Source organism: Argentina silus (assembly GCF_951799395.1).
Source record: "Argentina silus genome assembly, chromosome: X".
NCBI classification, from domain to species: Eukaryota; Metazoa; Chordata; class Actinopteri; order Argentiniformes; family Argentinidae; genus Argentina; species Argentina silus.
The window spans coordinates 44,941,304-44,954,656 of NC_139653.1; the positions used below are offsets into that span (position 1 = coordinate 44,941,304).

The following is a 13,353-nucleotide window of genomic DNA, read 5'->3' on the forward strand; positions in this document are numbered from 1 at the left end:
GAAGTAGGATAGAGAAATGGACAGAAGAGACAAGAGAGAACAATTATCGAATGAATGTGTTCAAGTGTTTTCAATGTTTTTAACTAATGCACGTTCACTGTTCATCTGTCACACTGTTGAATGTTTTGGCATACAGTACCGAACTATGCATTAGGGCTCTACTGTACTCTCCTGCATGGTCATGCTGACTAGGCGTATTTGTGCAGAGTAGAGGGGGAGGGGGGGGGGGGGGGGGGTAGGTACAGTAATCTCTCTGACCACTAGTGTCTATCGCTCCTGGTGGAGTTAACCCTCTCCTATCCCTCCCACCTCCTCCTCCTCAGTGTATCACTGCTTCCCTAGAACCCGTTCTAATCCATCCAGCATTTATGGTCATGCTGTAAAGTGTCCGTTGTCAAGGGACCATAAAGTAGATAAAACCCTTGGCAACAACAACAAACATAAACATTGTTATCAACAGTCTGGCCTTTGTGCCAAATCTATCTGTGTGGTTCTGTGTCCTCCTGACTATGGGCACTGCTGTGTGTGTGTGTGTGTGTGTGTGTGTGTGTGTGTGTGTGTGTGTGTGTGTGTGTGTGTGTGTGTGTGTGTGTATGTGTGTAGTCAGGTAAGGACATCTTAAGACAATTAAGAGGCTTAATGGTGCAGCCAAAAAGAAGTGACAGAGTGTCTTAGTTCTGGAGCTCTCCTCTGCCAGTGACACACACTCACACACAATCACACTCACTCACACACACACTCACACACACACTCACACACTCACACTGAGAGAGAAGAGTAGACCGTAAAGGCCACATGGTGGTCACAGTCAACCTCTTCTCTGATTCTTTTTTTTTTTTTTTTGTTCCCAGAGAAGACTTCCTGCCTGGAGATGGAACCAACCCCTGGTCACACCACTTTAGGGAGAACACAACAAACTAAACATCATGCCACAGATCCCACTCTCTGGCAAAGTCATGTGATCTTGCGTTCGTGGGAAATAAGCAATTGGAACTTGTTTTCACTCCCACTCAACCCTGTCTTGCTTGACACACTTTCACTTTCTTCCCCCCCCCCCCTCTCTCTCTTCTCAATCCACATACAGTCTCTTTCTCTCTACTCTACCACTTCCTCTTTCAGCTCCACTCTTCTTCTTCAGTGTCCTTTATGACGTCATCATAATCAGCTCTACACGTTTAGAGTTCCGTTTGACTGCAACATTCTAAAAGTCCTTCCCTTATGAATGTACACCCCTGCTGGTCTCTCAGGGCATGACGGCCATTTGAGACATCAATAACATCTGGTTTAAATATGATGGCCAGTATAGTATATACATACTGTATCAGGAGAGGCTGGTGGAGGTAGATAGTATACACAGTATGTGTAACCTCACCCCTCCAATGAAACTTGCATTAGCTCAGGAGAGAGAGACAGACTCAGTCACATCCCATATGGCACCCCATTCCCTATGTAATGCCCTACGTTTAACCAGAGACACCTAATTATATAGTGCACACTAGTTTTGACGTGAGCCACAACACATGCAATAGGGTGCTATTTAAGACACACACACACGCGCGCACACACACACCCACACACACACACACCCACACACAGAGTAAGAAAGAGTGAGTCAGAGAGACAAACTGCAGTGCTGTGAGAAACACCAACACACAGGAAGACATGACTATAATCCACCAAGTTCTATCTTGCTGGGCCCACAGCCAAAACACTCCACAGACCAGCGCTCTACTGTACCATCAATTACCTTTACACACACACACACACACACACACACACACACACACACACACACACACACACACACACACACACACACACACACACACACACACACAGGCCTGTGCTCTACCATCAAATACCTTCACACACATACAGCAGTGCCCATAGTCATACAGGCCAGTGCTATCTACAGTATCTATCTATCTGGTTGGATAGGCAGACAGACAGACAGACAGGCAGGCAGACAGACAGGCAGGCAGACAGGCAGGCAGGCCGACAGACAGGCAGACAGGCAGGCACACAGACAGATTGATTTCTCTCTCTTTCTCTCTCTCTCCCGGTCAGCAGGGTTATTTCTATCACCTGACACTGTGATCAGACTATTTGTGGCTGTTTTTATGCCTTGTGTTACAGTCCAAAGGAACAGAGGACGGACAGACAGACAGATGGACAGAGAGACAGGGAGACAGACAGGGGGACAGATAGACAGACAGAGTGACAGAGACAGACAGCAACAGTCAAACAGGGAGACAGACAGGGGGACAGGGAGACAGCAACAGACAAACAGGGGGACAGAGACAGACAGTGACAGACAGACAGGGGGACAGGGAGACAGCAACAGTCAAACAGGGAGACAGACAGGGGGACAGGGAGACAGCAACAGACAAACAGGGGGACAGAGACAGACAGTGACAGACAGACAGGGGGACAGACAGGGGGACAGGGAGACAGCAACAGACAAACAGGGGGACAGAGACAGACAGTGACAGACAGACAGGGGGACAGGGAGACAGCAACAGTCAAACAGGGAGACAGACAGGGGGACAGGGAGACAGCAACAGACAAACAGGGGGACAGAGACAGACAGTGACAGACAGACAGGGGGACAGACAGTCCTAGTTGCCATCACTAGAACAGGCTCCCTATACTCATCGTCTCTCTGCTATCTCGGAACTGTTGCCATAGTGCAGAGACTACAAATCAAAACCTGCACAGAGTTGCCATACTGTTTCCCAAAGGTGCTCCTGATCATTCACAAACCACAAACCACACTCCATTCAAAGCCAGCACTCTAACCTCCTCCTCTAACCTGCTGCCTCAGCCTGCAGTAACACAGGACAGCGCTGCCCCCCACCCCAGACACTGTCCAGACTCTCTCTCTCTCTCTCTCTCTGGGTAGAACGAGAGAGAGAGTAGGGAAAGGGGGAGTTTGTGTTGGAGCAGTAGGGCAGGAGGTTTGACTGGGAGATAGAGGGAGGAGGAAAGAGAGGGAGAGAAAACTAAACGAGGGAAGTCAGGGGTGTGGGTGTGCTGGATGGACTGTTGTGATGTCAGGTCAGAAGAATGTTAGCCATGTGGGAAGAACACAGGCAGTTTGAGAGAGAGAGAGAGAGAGAGAAGGGGGAACCCCAACTCCCATTAAGTGGAGGATGTAGCTTTGTAGCTAATGTGGTTGTTACCACATTGTGACCTAATAACTACAGGATCTGTGGTGACTCACTGCTATATTGACACTGGGGCTTCCCGACAGTTACACAGACGGCTGTTTTCCGTCAGCTCCCTCTATCTCCCTCTATCTGTCTGTCTCTGTGTCTCTCTCTCTCTCTCTCTGTTTTTTTTTGCACTGTGCAATAAAATGCATGTAATCTTATCATGTCTAATCTTGAATCACTTTTCTGTCTCTGTCTCTCTCTCTGGGTTTTGTGAATCACCACCAGGGTGTGAGTGTGTCATCTGTCTCTCTCTCTCTGCTTGGCCATGTGCACAGGAGTGACAGGTTTACCGAGGTGTACTGGGCTGAGGCAGAGACGGAGCTCGGAGGCAGAGGCTTATGGACAGGGCTCACACAGAGAGGAGTGACTGTACAGAGGATCAGAGAGGGCCCGCTCTTTCACATGACTTTGACTAAACCTGAAATAATCCCACAAGCAGTTTTCATTCAAATGAGTGAATGAATGAATTAACAAATAAGGGAGGGAAAGAGTGTCTCTCTCTCTGTCTCTGTCTCACTCTCTCTCTCTCTCTCTGTCTGTCTCTGTCTCTGTCTCACTCTCTCTCTCTCTCTCTCTGTCTCACTCTGTCTCTGTCTCTGTCTCTTTCTCTCACATACACACACACATCCAGCCACACACACACACATACTCCTCTTTCTGCAGAGCCAGCAGTTTGGCGGTAGAAGCATTTCCTAAAGTGTCCACAGTGTTCCATAAAGACATTATCCCAGCCTGACTGGCTAGCCTTCCTCTACAGTAACACACACACACCCACACCCACACACGAGAGAGCTAAAGAAAAGCAGGATCAGTATGTATGCATGTAGTGTGTGGGGACAGGCAACACCATTCACACAACAAGAGAAATCCACAAACACACACAAACACAGCAAAACAGGCCTTTCCAGGGGCCAGCAGGGACTTGTAGAGGGACAACTCCAAACATTTCTCCCATCCCAAGTCCTGGGATAACTCCTCCTTCCTCCTTTCCTCCTTCCCTCTCTCTCTTTCACTACCTCTTGTCCCAGTCTCTGTACTTCTTGTCCCAGGGTCTCTCTGTCTCTCTCTCTGAGACTGTTGTGGCTACAGGCTTTCTGTGCTCACCACTACTCGGCTCAGCCCTGCTGGAACTCATACAAGTACAGTACACTGGGCCTGGGTCCTCCCCTGCCTCCTCCCCCGTCTTGTCCACTCCCTCAGGCCAGAGAGAGAGACAGAGAGAGAGAGACAGAGAGAGAGAGACAGAGAGGGAGGGAGAGAGAGACAGAGAGGGAGCGAGAGGGGGAGAGAGAGAGAGAGAGAGGGAGGGAGGGAGAGGGGGAGAGAGAGAGAGAGAGAGGGAGGGAGGGAGAGGGAGAGAGAGAGAGGGAGGGAGAGGGAGAGAGAGAGGGGGGGGGGGGCCTCTGCTCTCAGTCTTATTTATACCCACCATGCCTTATATGGCCAGCTGTTGCTGCAGGACCTGGACTACAGAGGCTTCCCAAGCCCCAGTCCCTACACATACACACTACGCACTCTGGGATTAACATAGTAGGCTTCCCAAGCCAGTCCCCTAGGCTAAAGCCTACACACTACACATACACACTACACACTCTGAGCTTCACACACAGTAGTAGACAGTGGCCTACAGACTACAGAGGCTGCTGACTGCCTACCGCAAAAGTTTTCATTGTCTCAATCAATCCATCTAGTCTCTCCTCCTCCTCCTCTTGTCCCTCCATCACCAGACTGCCCTCTGAGGTGAACTCACGGGAAATGACAACAGCCAAAGCCATGAGTGAGTTCATACGTGTCATCGTTCCATCCGTGTTGTATTGGAGATGTTAATGTGTTGTTGACGGTGGACACATCCTCTTTAATTGGATTACATCAGAGCTACTTCAAAACGTTGCCAAATATCTACCATGCTCTTTTCCTGTTTTCTTAGTAAACTTCCCCTTCACTGAGTATACAGCCATAACAACTGCATGTACTGCTGCCTGCATGAGACAAAAAGCACTAAATAATGTCTTTCACATAACATACAGCTGTCAAAAAAACGACCCTCTCCTTTTCTCCTCCAGTCTCTCTTTCTTCCTCCCGTCTCTCTGTCTGATTATCCATCCTCCTTTCCCATCTATCACCCAACACTGCCCCCTCACTTCTCTGACCTACAGATTGTTACAACATTAGACTCCCAACCTCAGATTGACATGAACATGACCCCACACACACACACACACACACACACCGGTTAGACTGCTCAGCTGCCAACTGGAGCTTATGCAGACACGCGCATGCACACACACACACATATACACTCACTCACTCACTCACTCACTCACTCACTCTCTCTCTCTCTCTCTCTCTCTCTCACACACACACACACACACACACACACACAGTAAGATCTGAATTAAATACATCATATTCTATGCATTACTGTGTGCTGTCACTTTGTAAAGAATTCCTAGATAATGATGATATAGTATGATTGGAATCTTGGGGTTTATCAAGAGGCCCAGAGAGAAAAAGAAACTCAGCAATAGCCTCTTTCCCAACGGAAGAGCTCAGCCGTCTGGAGACAAACACACTTCACATTGCAACATCTCAGGAATCTTCTCCCTAACCATCTCCAGAGCTGCAGTGTCAGAGGTTAGGCTGTCGAGAAGGAAAATACACAGACAACTGCTGAGGCAATAACACACACATAGCACTCAGGAACACTTGCGCACGCACACACTGACACACACACACACGCACGCGCGCAAACGCATGCACACACACACTCACACTAACACTGTCACACACACACACACGTGCGCACACAAGATGACACACACACACACACACACACACACCCTCCCAGACCAACAGTTATTTCCCCACCTAACAGACTCCCTCTGTCAGGTCGTTGGTCGTTATCACTCTCTAGGGACCAGACAACCCTGCAATCATTACAACCAAGTCCCAGTGGCACATACAGCAGAGCAGTGTGTCCCTGCCACCGCCACCACACCCTCCCATTCCACATGTCCCCCTGTAATTATGGGATGCCAACGCCATGCCAACACTGCCATGCCAGGGTTCCCCAGAGAGGGGTGACAGGGTGACAGGGGACCTGAGCACACATTGTTGGCCTTCTAAGAGGTGGAGTCTCTCCAACACGACGCTAGTCCCTGGAGCCTAATGCTAATCCTAACTAGCGCCATCAGAGTACTTTCTGACATAACACACACTGTAGGGGTAGCTAAGCTATGCTACGCTAAGCTACGCTAGTCCTCTGGAACTAGCAGGGAGGGACAGTGTTATTAGGGGATAAGGATGAGCTTAAAAGGAGAGCTCCAGGCCTATAGACACCCTGTTTATCTGTCTGTCCTCTGTCTGTCTGCCTGTCTGTCTGTCAAGGCTCTGCCTGCCCGCACGCCTGCCTGTGTCACACTCCATGGCCAGTTGCTGCCTGGACAAGCAGGGATTCCAAGCAGCACATAATTCCACCCCAACCTGGATTTAGACTCAGGCATGGTTTAAGTGGGCGGGGTATACTGTATGTCAGACAGAGTGAACTCAGAGTAGTGTGCGTGTTTGGCTTGGGAGTTATCTATAGATATGTACAGAGGGTAATGGCATAGGGTTTGCATAGGTATTATGCATAGGCCTCGAGTTACGTACTGCATAGAGACGGATATTTACAAAACAACAAGAACACAACACCATAAAATACAAAATACACACATTCACTAACCAAGGACCTAACCAAAACTAGTTTATGGGACCAAGTGCTCCAACCTCTACCCTGAAGATGCAGTTTTTCCCTAATTTTGTAGACACCCGTAGGACATTAAAAAGTAGCAAGCTCTGACAGCGTGTCTAATCACCACTAGGTCACCATAAAAGCAACGACGTGAGGTAAAATGGGAGTTTTCAAAGAACTGCTTTATATACAAATGAAATCAAATGATAAGCCCTTCTCAAAGAAGTCATGGGAACGAATGAATGTATACATGTATGTATGTACGTATGTATGAATGAATGAATGAATGAATGAATGAATGGACAAGCGTACAAATTAATTTATGAATGAACGAAGACGTACTGTATCTAGAGCAATGAGGGGTTTGCCTAGATGTTATGTGTACACGTGTTTGATACCATTCCTCATTCCATTCCATGCATCACAATGAGCCTCTCCTCCGATTCCTACCTCCACCAGCCTCTCCTGATGTACATACCAGAGGGAGGGAGAGTGCCAGCCAGGTGTTGCTCCATGTTGTGCTTACTCCTCTAATCTCTGATCTCCACTGTGTTGTTATCATTCCTTCCCTCTCTACCGTACACTGGTCTCTCTACCCTACCTTCCCCCTCTACCCTACACCGGTCTCTCTACCCTACCTTCCCCCTCTACCCTACACTGGTCTCTCTACCCTACCTTCCCTCTCTACCATACACCGGTCTCTCTAGTTCCCATACATGGTCTTACCGCGTAGAACTTCTCTTCAGACTTAGAGGCACATGAAAACATTCCGAGCTGAATGAAACCCAGAAATGTTCACTATTTGATAAGAGAGTAAAGTATGTGGTCAGATAAAGGAGTGTTTCTGGCACTGGCTCATGTGAACAGAAAGCAAGACATTACTATTTAACTTGTTTTTATTGAAGGTTCTATTTACGATGACTGATGTGTAGTTGATTCACCTATTTAGACAAATGTACTTCTTGTAAGTTGCTTTGGGTAAAAACGTCTGCTAAATGACTTAAATGTAAAATGTAAATGGGGCGGTTTCCTGGACACAGACTAACCATACTGTAGAGACTAGAGAGCACATCTCTCTCTCTCTCTCCCTCCCTCCTTCTCTGTCACTCCCCTCTCTCTCTCACCCCCCCTCTCTCCCCTTCCCTCCTCCCTTTTCCCCCCCCCCCCCCCCTCCCCTTCCCTCCTCCCTCTCTCCCTTTCTCTCTCACACTCTCACACTCAGGGGCAAGGCCACACCTGGCTAGGATTGATTGTACTAAGCTTATCATCCGGTCTTGGTTAAAGGTTAACATGAAGCTGGCAGGAGTCAGGCTGGGAGAGGGAGGGAGAAGGAGAAGGAGAGAGTGGGTGGGTACAGAGATCAGCCTGGCCACAGTGTCGGCTGCAACTAGGTGAGGCAGTGCACTGGGAGTGGGCCTTGTGCATCACACATGAAGGAGAGAGAATACACAAACTGTGTGAGAGGGTGGGTGTGTCACCCAGAGAGTACATGCTGGTATGGTCTTGGGGGACAGGTTGTGACAGTCACCCCTACCCCTACCCCCACCCCGACCCCCATCCCCACCCCCTAGCCCCCACCCCTGTCCCTTAACTGCCCCCGTCCCCCAACATAACCGTTCTGCAGGACAGGCAGAGCACACTGAGAGGATTACAGACTCACACCTTTAGGTTAATCAGTGTGTGTGTGTGTGTGTGTGTGTGTGTGTGTGTGTGTGTGTGTGTGTGTGTGGTGTGTGTGGTGTGTGTAAGGGAAGAAGAGGGATTTGGATCTCAAACACAGCCAGTCAGCGTAGTGTAAATGCTTAAACCGATAAACATGAATGAGTAGCTCCATAGAGAGTGACAGTAGGAAGCACAGTAGCGGCAGGTATATGCAGTGTTCTTTCTAACACTGTGCATAAAGGGACATTTTTAACATCACATTCATTTTTTACCCCAAAGACATCATAGGGGGTTATTTCCTTAGTGACCTTTTCCCATACGTCTTTGACTATAGAACGAAGAAAATTGCTGTTTTCACATATGTAGACACTGGTATGGTGCTGGAGATAATGAGTGTGATGTTAAACATGGGTAAAGTGTCCCTTTAACATCTGTCAAAGAAGTAAACATTTTTGAATGAGAAGGAGAAACTACTGCATTAACAATGTAATAATAACCTTCTCTAGGTTGTGGTTTACACAAATTGTCACACTGGGCAGTTAAAAACAAACAACATAGCATTATGGGACTTACAGTATAATACACATAACTCTGCCTTTAACTTTCTGACAGGTTTTCTACTCTCTCTTCACAGTGAAAGGTATGTATTTCGCACCTAGAAATTAATTAGGCATTAAACTGCAGGTGACTCAGTAGGGCAGGGCAGGGCTCTCTCTGGTGAGCTGGGCTGAGCAGGGGCATCTGAGCTGGATGGGGACCTGGGCTGAGTAGAGGGGTCTGAGCTGGATGGGGACCTGGGCTGAGTAGAGGGGTCTGAGCTGGATGGGGACCTGGGCTGAGTAGAGGGGTCTGAGCTGGATGGGGACCTGGGCTGAGTAGAGGGGTCTGAGCTGGATGGGGACCTGGGCTGAGTTGGGCTGGGCTCTGGTGGAAAAGCCACAGCAGCTAAAACCAGACACACTCCAGATGTTGCTGTGAGCTCATGAGTCATCAGCGTACAGGCAGCACTACACACACACTTATATCCACATATACTGACTGTCTCTGCTTATGTGTCTCTCTCCTCCTTACTCTGCATCTCTCTCTCTCTCTCTCTCTCTCTCTCTCTCTCTCTCTCTCTCTCTCTCTCTCTCTCTCTCTCTCTCTCTCTCTCTCTCTCTCCTCTCTCTCTCTCTCTCTCTCTCTCTCTCTCTCTCTCTCTCTCTCTCTCTCTCTCTCTCTCTCTCTCTCTCTCTCTCTCTCTCTCTCTCTCTCTCTCTCTCTCTCTCTCTCTCTCCAATAAACAGCATATATACCTCAAACTCTGAGTACTTAGTTTGTGAGTGAGAACTTAAGACAATAATATGCTCTCAGTCACTACTTGCCTGCTTGTCATAATGAGGTTGAGAAATCAATAAGCATTTTGTCTCTCCATCTTCCTCCACTAAAGCATCTGTGTGTGTCAGACTCTCCTAGATGTGTGTGTGTGTGTGTGTGTGTGTGTGTGATGGCTAGAGGGAGATTATTATGGTCTGTCTCTAAGAAAGGCTGAACAGCAGAAATAGTGGATGGGACTATCCCATGTGTTCTAAACACAGACTGTAGCGGTGAATCCCACATCCACCTCCACTAATTGATAATGCTGTGGCCTTCCACGACGGGCTGGGAAACTACAAACCGGTTGGTCCCACGAGTGGTAGGTATTGTATGAACTCATCGCTGGTATCAGCACCCAATCTGCAGCCTCCCATCCCATTCACACACCCCTCCATCTCTCCCACTCTCCAACTCTCTATAACACTCTCCCACTCTCTATAACAAACAGCATATATACCTCAAACTCATGGGAACTTAGTTTTTCACTGTCGTATTAGCACCCAGTCTTCAGCCTCCTGTACTCCTGTTATCAGTGCAGCCTTTCCCAGAGACAGACCATAATAATCCCCCTGTGCTTGGGCTTGCAACTGTGAGAAGAGGCCATGTTCCAAATGGGCGTGGCGTATGACAGGCCACAGCTGTGAAACCATGGCAATGGAAGTTTTAATAGACTTTTTTGTTGCATGCTATCTTTGAGGGGTACAGAATGTCCCTAATACTGACCTTATCCCTACTCTCCTCTCCCATAGAATAGATCATGTTACACTGTACTTCTCAATAGTAATTAGTTACATGGGAATAAAATCATTGTAATGTTAATTGTTACCGACAGACATCATGTTATGTATAGTCTGTGGCTGCTCCTTTGTCCTTATTCACAAATAACTACTAACTAGTGTGTAGCGGGTGTGTCATCTGGGTGTGTGTGTGTGTGTGTGTGTTTGTGTATACGTGCGTGTATACGTGCATGTGTGTCATGTTTACTGTGTGTGTGTGTGTGTGTGTGTGTGTGTGTGTGTGTGTGTGTGTGTGTGTCTGAGGCTGTCCAAGAGGCTGATGGGACAGTTCATGGCTGAGGTAGCAGAGACATGTTGGCCAAGTATGACTAAACCCTGAGTGTATCCTGTTTGAGAGGTGGAGGAGGCTGCCAGGCAGGCAGGCAGGTGTATCCTCTGAAGTCTCCTGGGGAAAGAGCTCTGCTGGCCAGGGTGACAGCTGGCTGAGTGACAGAAAGACCCACAACACGGTCCATACCACTCATAACAACGCTATTAGCTCACACCAGACCTGGGACAAAGTATTGTAGAAGCCTATTGTATTTGGGGTTTTTATTTATATTACGTGTGTGTGTGTGTGTGTGTGTTTATGTGTGTGTGTGTGTGTGTGTGTGTGTGTGTGTGTGTGTGTGTGTGTGTGTGTGTGTTAGGGTCAAGGGTTGACGCTAGATGCCTCTGGGTACACTGTAGTGCACTTTTGGGACCACTCCATCAGCCCTATTAGCTAGGCAAAATCAAGCAGTAAGTAAACAGCGGGGGAAGTTAGTTTTAAATAGCATAACAATGACGTGAACTGCTCAGTGTGGTGAGCCAGGTATGCAAAGAGAGGTATGCAAACACCCTGAGGGGGCAGGTTATGGCTATATACACCACTCTACTCCAGTCTAGGCTTTAAGAGAGCCTGGAGCCGGGACACGCCTAACTCTCTAACAGCTGGGAAAAAGCTCAACCCCCAAATTGCTCTGCCTGCCTTGGTCTAAAGCTGGAAACCCAGCCCCAATCCCCCAAAAACCTCCAGTAAAGCTCCCTTCTGAGGAACAAAAGCCTCGTAGCTCCTCTTTCCAAGCCAATCCAATGGAAACTGTAACAGTTAAAATGCAAAGGGCCCTGACAATGACTGCTGTTGTGGAAAACTGTATTGACAACAGCGTATCGATTAGCTTTAGTGCCAATGTAACTACTGAATAACAAGGCCATGATGTGCCGAGGCTTTCTAATTATCTACATATGCAGAAGTGGCCCTATGTTGTGAGAGAAGGGCAATAACAAAATATCAATCACCAGCTTGCAATATGAGGACAGTTCAGTGAGTGTCATTCTTTTTTACAGCACACAACTGGAATAACAGACAGAGAGAGAGAGAAAGAGAGAGAGAGAGAGAGAGAGAGAGAGAGAGAGAGAGAGGAAGGGTAAGGGGGGAACCCCAGCTCCAGGAAGAGAAAGTGAGAGAGAGCCATACAACAGGTGACCTAGCAGAGTGAGTGAAAGCTTGAGGACATGCCCTCTGGGTGACCTTGAGATGACTTGTCACCTGACCTAAGCAGCTTGACCACAGGGTAATCATCCCCCCCCCCCCCCTCCTTTCTCTCTCTCATCTGGTATCATTTCAAACACACATAGTTTTGTTATTGGGACACAAACTGTGGGTTATATACAGTATGGTCCAGGCTGTAGAGAAAAGCAGTGATGTTGGACAGGGCAGAGGACCACACAGGCAATCTTGTTGACATACCCTGGGTCACCCTCTACACTCTCTCTGCCAGATAATATAAGTCATTCAGGGCTTGGACAGCTGACATCTATTCAGGTGGTCGTCTATGCTGTTACATCACCCCTGACATGCCTTCCCTGTAACTGCCAGACGCCCTTAACGTCCCCATAGACCTGCGAATTAAGACGTACAGTAGAGGCCTAACCCTAGTAATCACAGATAGGATGTTAATTAAATAATTAGACTAAGCTGTACTGGTGCAATGAGTAGTCTATCTATAAATAGTCCAATGAATTACATTTATAGCCTAGCCGTCATGGAATATTGCTAAGAAACGTTACTTTCAATGACTGTGTCACACTTTTGTTTCAGGATGAACAATCTATCCAATTCACTTGCGTTCATTCGCACAGTTCAGAGGCGAAAGTCAACCGTAGGCTTCACATTCTTTCCGCACACGTTGTCCCTTGTTGGAGGGCACTTGATTCCTGCCCACACACACAAACGTGTGCCTCGTCACACTCTTGATACATTGTCACAAATATCAGTCTCCAAACATTTCGCGGCCATATAGTAGGCTATCGTCGTAACACATGTGACAGCCGCCTGTCATAAAATGTATTGCCAGAAGCACATGGCACGTCAGATCATTTGAATTAAAATAACCTACCTTCAAAAAGCCGAAGTCAAATGCGACACAAGCCTTCGCTCTGGTGATGTTTTCTCCTCCACCGGCAGGTTAAAAGGACACAGTAGGCTATTTTTTTCGGCAGACCCGCAGAATAGTGAAAAACCCTGATTCAGTTTCCTCGATGTGTTCACTCCTAGTGACTCCTCGTTACTAGATCCTCCTCCAAGCAACTACAAACCTAGCCGCTCTGTAGGATCTGATAGGGTACT

General features: G+C 47.9%; 1 protein-coding gene across 2 annotated transcripts in view; it reads right to left on the bottom strand.

Moving 5' to 3' along the window:
• The window catches only part of LOC310822123 (unconventional myosin-Ic-like), a 44,762-nt gene extending 31,501 nt beyond the window's left edge, over positions 1-13,261 (bottom strand). For both annotated transcript variants that reach the window (XM_083694438.1, XM_083694437.1), the window contains exon 1: positions 13,124-13,261. The gene's annotated coding sequence lies outside the window, so the exon portion shown is untranslated. The remainder of the gene's footprint in view (positions 1-13,123) is intronic.
• Between the last annotated feature and the right edge of the window lie 92 nt (positions 13,262-13,353).